This window comes from Chrysochloris asiatica, unplaced genomic scaffold (genome assembly GCF_000296735.1).
Source record: "Chrysochloris asiatica unplaced genomic scaffold, ChrAsi1.0 scaffold00009, whole genome shotgun sequence".
Classification (NCBI taxonomy): Eukaryota; Metazoa; Chordata; class Mammalia; order Afrosoricida; family Chrysochloridae; genus Chrysochloris; species Chrysochloris asiatica.
Genome location: NW_006408527.1, coordinates 2721112 through 2729244, shown reverse-complemented (window position 1 = coordinate 2729244; position 8133 = coordinate 2721112).

Below are 8133 nucleotides of genomic sequence, written 5' to 3'. Positions count from 1 at the left end.
AAGATAAACCACTCCCCTCTTTTGCTACAAAACACCTACCTTTATAGGTGCAACAATTGCAATCAGTCATGATAGTAATTGCTCACTATTGAACCACAAGAATCTTATTCCCCATCTCCTTTCACCAGCCCCATCTAGACAGATTGAAAACCACTCAGTGGAGAGTCTCCCTTCCCCCACACCCTCTGAATCTAAACTCTTTCTTGAAAACTTGTAAGCCAATCACTCTGTGCCTTTATAGCCCCACCATTTTAAGTAGCCAATTTCTAAGTTGCCCATCCTTATCAACCTTGTGTACAGAGGGAATGGGAATGATCCTTGCTGTGAAGATTCCTTCCCTCTACATCCATAAGTATAGGTCAAGTTCATAAAATTGTAGTGAGTAACACATCTTTTATTTTCTTTCTTCCTCTAGTGGAGCTCTGATCGTGCAGCCATTGAAGTTAGGTCAAATTGGTAATATCTGCAAGTATAGGTGTTCTTGTGCATCTCCCCTCACTTCATATCAGCTGGATGCTTCACTCTCTGCTCTAGCCCTCTGTGGCTATGTCCTTGTCTATGGGCTCAGGAGTCCCTAGGACTCACCATACTGCTGGCCAACCAGGTCTCACCATACTGCTGATTGACGGGAGTCTATTGAATGTGGTCAGACTCAGCCCGTATTTTCATTGCTGCTTTCCCCCCACTTCCCAGACCAACGTGGTCACCAGCAAGATTACATGCTTGCTTGTTTATTCCCTTTGAGTTTCAGTCGTGGGGGTTTGCCCTGAAGGGACTTGATTGCTTGCCTTGATGGCTCCCCTGCGGACAACTTGCTTGTACTTGTAGTAGTCAATCAGACTGCCATTTTTGTTTTTTATTTTTCCTACTGGTCTTTCTTTCAAGAAGTATTTTCTGTTCCTCTAGCTGCTTCAAGCTGGTATGCTTGTCTTTTCAAGTGGAAACTTTCCACCTCAGAAGATTCCACATGGGAATCAGGATTCCACCTAGGTCTTATACACTACTAAGGCTCCACAGGAAGTCATGTTCACTAGGCAAGTTCTAGCACTCCTTTTAGGCATTCCAATCAGTTATAGGCTGAAGGTGGGCTTATAAGCTTTCTGTAATCATGCTTCTGACTATTCCTTTCTCTCCCTCTTAAGTGTCTATTTTACAGTAGTAGGCAAGGAAAACCAAGATTCTTAGGGCAGTCAAGCATCTTAACATTATTTCCTCTCTTTTACCCATTTAGACTATGCCTTGATCCCTGTACCACAGAGCCCTGTTGTTCCAAGGTTGAGCACACATCACTATTTACCTCTATTTAGCCCATGCAAACCTGCCTAAAATATTCTCCTATCTGCCTTGTTTTTCCATTTATAGTTATTTTTGTTTCTGTTCCTAACTTTTCATTCCCTTAGAAGGTCTTGTATAAATGCTAGTAAAATGTCATTATTTCTTCAGTAATTGTTTTTTTTTTTTTAAATCTGCTTCTGAGACAGATTCAGAGCAGCAAAATCTGTGTAAGTCACAAATGGTTTCCCAAAGGGTGCAATGTTTCATTCTGAAAAAATTAACCGTTAATTTAAAAGATTCTTTAAAATGAAGTAAAAACAAAATGAGTTTCCCTAATCATCATACCAGTTTTAAATTAGAATAAGGAAATATAATTTTATCATCCTACATTGTTGATTGAGATATGTTTAATATTGACAACAGTACTGATAAGAAAGTTTTCTTTGGGACTGCAAACAGATTATTGATCTTTACCTTAATTGTCAAGTTAAAAACACTGCAAATCCATTGCTGTTGAGTTAATTCCAACTCATGACAACTCTGTGTGTTACTGATTAGACCTGCTCCATAGGGCTTTCTGGTCCGTGATTGCCTTGGAAATCCTCTGGACAGTTCTCTCCTGTCCTATAGGGTCATTGTGAATAGGTTTTTGTTTGGAATCTTTTCATAATCAAATTATGAGGCCTTTCTTCCATGGTCCTACTAGATACATTGAAACTACCCACTGTTAAGTTAACTGTTGATTGCAAACAGTTTGTACCACCCAGTGACTTACCCAAACCAAATCAAACCCACTGCCATTGTATTCATTTCAACTCATAGCAATCCTATGGGAATGAATACAAGTGCATTATAGGGTTTCTGAAGCTGTACATCTATATGGAAGCAGTCTGCCTCATATTTCTCCCACAGATCAACTGTTGGGTTTGAATCATTGACTGTTTGCTTAGCAGTCAAATGAGTAACCCAGTGTCACTGGGACTTCTTACAGAGACCTTACATAATCAAAAGTTGTTGTTGTGTGCCTTTGAATAGTTTTAACTCATAGTGACCCTATATATAGGAGTTTCCTAGACTGTAAATCTTTATGGGAGCAAAAGCCTCATCTTTCTTCCAAGAAGCAGCTGGTAAGAGATAATAACATCCTATTCACAGGGCTGTAAGAAGGATAAAATATAATTACATGTAAAAAACTATTGAGACTTATAAATGCTAGATAAATAAGAGCAAGAGTTTTTATTGCTGCTCTTGTTGGTAGTAGTGGTGCTAGTGGCGATGGTAGTTTTGGGTGTTGTAATCATGGTAGTGACATATAGACCTTATCCTGCTAAGCCTTGGCTAATTGCTTAGATGCAGTGCCTGTGGAATAAAGAAAAACAGAAAGAAAAAGTGTGGGAGACAAAAATAGCTTGTTTGAGACAGAGTGGGAGAATTGAAAAAAAAAAAAGCAACAAAGGAGATAGAATATCATTTTTGTAGCAAATGGAGCAAGTGTAATTTAATCAAAGTGGGAATGATATTAATAAGTAAGGAAGACTTAAAATGTGGTGGTGGTGGTTATGTGCCATGGAGTTGGTTCTGACTCATAGCGACCCTGTATAGATAGTGTTTCTGAGGCTGTAAATCTTTACAGAAGCAGAAATCCTTATCTTTCTGCTGCAGAAAGACTGGTAGTTTTGAATTGCTGACCTTGAAGTTAGCAGCCCAATTTAAATGAGTAGTTCTACTGAAGGAGCTCTGGTAGTGTAGTGGTTACGAATCGGGCTGCGAACCTTAAGGTCAGCGGTTCGAAACTCCCAGCTGCTCCGCGGGAGAAAGTTGAGGCTTTCTACTCCCGTAAGGATTTACACCCTTGGAAACCTTATACAGGGTCGCTATGGGTAGGAACCGACTCCATGGCACATAACAACAACAACAACAACAACTGAATCCTTACAACCATTGCTTGAGGGAAGTTTTGTTAGGCCCATTTTGAAGACAAAACTGATAATCCCAGAAATTATGCAAGCCTCAAAATCATCATACAATTAGTGTGTTAGAAGCCAACATCAGAAAAAGCGAAAATGGAAGTTCATTGTATAATAAAATAGATTAAAATAATTTTGTATCACTGAATAAATTTTTAAGAGATAATTGCATGTTCATAAAAAAAAGAAAAAGAAAAAGAAAAAGGAATATTACTTCAGAGTCACCAGTTTTAGTTGAATGTTTCAGACACTTTCTATGTGTGATATTTTTTTCAAAATGATGAAAAAAGTATCTGATCCCAGGTACTTTATTCTACCTCAAATATAGTGTTCTTAAAAACATGAAAAATAAAATTGTTGATATGCATAAAATGTCCTTTTTTTTTTTTTTTTAAGAAAGTCACACTGAAACATTTAGATATGAAAAACCATGATATCCTGGATTTACTTTTAAAAATTTCATGAACAAAAAAGCAAGAGAGTGAGAGAGAGAGGAGATAAATAAAGCAAAATGTTGATAATCTTTGAATCTGAGCGATGACTATATGCTGTTCCTCTCTGCTTTGGGACATATGCATATCTGAAAATTTTCATAAAAAAAATTAGAGTTCACTTAAGTTCACAGCAGCCCAATGCCAATGTCAACATCAATATGTGACAAGTGAATGTGGTAAATCCAGAGGAACAGCTTAATAGCACCAAGCAGTTTACATGGCAGTGTCATTTTAAGCCACAAAATTGCACTGTTTAGTTTTCATGTTAGTGTTTCTTATAAAAAAAAAAAAAAAAGAGAGAGAGAGGTAATGTCACCAAAGTCTGTTTATTTACTAGGAATAATGCTGGTATAATTGCTTTAATGTGTTGTAGCTTCAGATTTATTTTTAGCATTCTTTGTTTTATTGGGGCAATTCAAAATATAAACACTTCCTGACTTGAGCAAACTCATCTTGTCACTTCCACACAGGAAGAAGGTTATAATCACATGTTTTGTCTCATTTGAACTTTGTGAAAAGACATGTTTTCACTTTTCAAAAGTTCAAAAGTAGGAAGCAACTCTATTTGTAAAGATTTTTCCATTTAACTGCAATCCAAACTGTTAGAATGTTATACATGTTTTTGTACACCCACAGATCAAATTTTATAAGAAAGGTATAAATAAAAAGCAAATGTTTGTTAATAAGAATTTTTATTTTAAAAAGTATATTCCAAGCTGTGTTACATGGTGGTGGTGGTGTGCCGTGGAGTTGGTTCCGACTCACAGCGACCCTGTACAGGGTTTCCGAGGTTATAAATCTTAACGGGAGCAGAAAGCCTCATCTTTCTCCCGCGGAACAGCTGATAGTTTAGAACTGCTGACCTTGCGGGTAGCAGTCCGACTCATAACCACTACACTGCCAGAGCTCCATGTGCCACATAGGTCTATTTTATATCATATAGGAGTCTTGGTGTGGCACTGTAGGCCCTGCACTGGACTGCTAGCCATAACATCGGTGGTTTAAACACACCAGATGCGCCTTGGAAACCCTATACGGGGTAGCTATGAGTCTGGACAGCAACAAGTTTGTTCAGTCCTTTTTTTTTTTTTTTTTTGTATCTATAAATATTTGTCTTCCTACGCTTTATCCAGTGACTTCCGACATGTTTTTAAAAATACAATGCAAGATGAGCAAGCCCAGGATTTCTTCTCTAAAATCCTTGGACTTAGCTGTTTTATGAAATTCTGAGCAGTACATATTTTGGGAAGTGATAGACTATACAGGGTTGCTATGAGTCAGAACTGGCTCTGACAGTGCTTAACAAAACACCACATTAACACCCATTGTGGGGTCTGAGACAGTAATTTGTAGTTAAATGCAGTCATACTTCTGTGGCAAATGTATAAACATTCACACTTGTTGCTTTAGTTGCCTTTCAATTGACTCTCACTCATGGAGTCCCATTTACAGCAGAATGGAATGTGTAGAATCAGTAATTATGAAAGCACTGAGGGCAATGAAATCAACAGTACTTGCTTGTAACAGATACAGACAAAACCACTTGATTCCAAGCATCATCATAATTGGGCAATAATCACAGCTTTGACCAGCTTTTGAAGGTTCTAAAAGTAAATGAAATTTTAGCCTATTTGGTATAGTTAGTCTATATGCACTGGTGGTGGTGGTGGTGGTGTGCCATGGCGTCGGTTTCAACTCAAGTGACTCTGTACAGGGGTTCCTAGGCTGTAAATCTTTACGGGAGCAGAAAGCCTCATCTTTCTCCCACAGAACGGCTGGCTGGTAGTTTTGAGCTGTTGACATTGAGGTTAACAGCCCGACTCGTAACCGCTGGACTTAGGAAAAATGTTTCTGCTATTATAATTGACTGCAGGGATATTTTTATAAAAAATAATATACTTCTGCTAAAACATTGCACACAAAAAATTTAAAACAGTCATTGTCCCTTCCTCTGGTCATGTCACCCAGTCCAGTCTGCATCCTCTACAATGCCCTTAGTGGCACCACTGTGCCCAGTCAGTCCTGCAACACCTTCTTTAATCATAATCCTTAGTATTCTTGAGTCCTTTTTTAAATCCAGTGTGTATTTCGAATGTTTTCTGTCCTAGGTGGCTCATGTTTCATCTCTATATGGAACAATTGTGACCCATTGGATTTTCATTGGCTAATTTCACTTTGCTAATTTTGGAAAGCAGAGTGACAGTCCATTTTTCCAGTCTGTCTTAGTCTGAAAGTTCTGTTGTACTTGTCCACCATTGCTTACTTAGTATTTGAAATCTCAGTGGCATAACTTCCAGTATCATAGTTTCCAGTATCGTAACAACATGCGATTCACCACTACAACAAACAGGTGACTCTCCACACACATAAAGAAACCAACCAACCAAACAAAGCACCAGTTGCCATATCTGTGTTCTTCAGTTTACACCACACCAAAAAGTTATTTTGGCATTCTTGAGAGTCTCATATTGTGTTCTTTAAAAATGTTAATTGAGGTGTTTTTTTTAAAGTTTTTTATTGTGAATTGATTGATAGTTTACATGGGAGAACATCGGTTTTACACTCATCCTATTGTATTTCATTTCATTGCGATTATTACAATCTTTGCAGCATCATTCAATAGTATTTGCTCTGTTTTTTTTTTTTTTGATGTATACAAAAGCACTCAGGAATATATGATCATTTAAACAACCAAAGGGCACAGTCTGCAAGCCTGCCTCCTGGCTGCCAGCACACAGCCTTTCTCTTTCCATGAGTCTAGAGTCCTCAGATGCTCTCTCTCTCTCCATGTTCTCATCTCTGTCTCCATCTTTGGTGTCACTGCTTCTCTGGATAGGGTCCCACATTCTACTCATGCTCTTCTGCCTTGATGGTCCTAGCGTCCTCTCTTCCTGGACTGTAAGATTAACTATTCCCACTTTTTTGTTATAAAACTTCTACCTTTACAGTTGTGATAGTTGCTGTTAGTCATGATAATAATTACTCACTGTTGAATCATAAGAATCTTATCACCATCTTCTCTCACCAGACCCTAGACAAGATGAAAACTACTCAGTGGTGATTCTTCCTACCATCACACATTCTGAAACTAAATTCCCTCTTGAAAATTTATAAGCCAGTCACTTTGTGCCTTTATGCCCCCCTCCCCATTTTAGGTAGCCAATTCCTAAGCTGCCTGTCCTTATCAACCCTGTGTACAGAAGGGATAGGATTGATCCTTGATGTAAAAACTCCTCAGTTGGCATTTTGAGCTACTGCATCCATACGTATAGGTCAAGTTCATCAAATTGTAGCAATTTACATTTGTTTCCTTTATCAAAATTTTATCCTTCTCCAGTTGAGTTCTGATCATTAAGCCATCAGAGCTACATAAAACAGGTACAAGTTTGGACGTTCTTGTGCATCTCCCCTCACTTTATATCAGCTGGATGCTTTTCTCTCAGCTCTAGCCCTCCATGGCTATGTTCTTGCCTATGGGATTAAGAGTCCTCAGGGCTCACCACACTTTGGACTAACCAATCATTCTTCTTTCTCTCATGTCCAGGTCAACGTGAGTCTATGGAACGTGGTCAAACTCAGCCCATATCTTCATTATTGCCTTTCCTCCACTTCCACTCACCAGTAGACCAATGTTAATTGTAGACCAAGGTTAATTGACTTTTGGGAAGAAAAAGAAGTCTGAAGGGGCAAGATCAGGGTTGTAGGGTGGATGATATAAGGTTTCCCAACATAATTCTCATAGAACAGATCTTGAAAAATGAGTAGGTGCATTGTGATGGAAAAAATTCCCAGGTGCACCTTTCCTGGCCTTTTGTTCATTAATGCAGTTTTCAATGTTCTTAATACTTCTTCAGAATAAGCCTACAATCATCCTGTGTCCTTGAGAAAAATCTATCCAAATGATCCCGTTGGCATTTCAAAAACAGTCACCGTAATTTGATTGAACTTCTCTGCCTTGAATTGAACTGGTCCAGCATATCCCCTCAGAAGCCTGTTATGTATGGACATTTTTTTTAAGGCACCTTAATGAGACACGAAGTCCTGGTGTGGCGCTGTGAGATAATGCACTAGACCACAAGGTCAGTTTGAACTGCAAGGTTGGTGGTTCAAACTCACTAGACATTCCTTGGAAACCCTATACAGGGTGGCTATGGGTTGGAACCAATTTGACAGTACTTAACAACAACAATAATGAGATGAAGACAAATATATTACTGGGAGAACTTGTCTGCAACTATCCATTGATAACAGAGACATGTTTAAACACATTTTGTTTGGAATAAACCTGTGCATGTATGAACTGGAATACCAGTAGCAAAACTTTTTGGCTTACCCTTGTATGTTGATCTCTACATACTTTTATATCTTTTTAACAATTTTTGTTGTTGTTGTTCTTG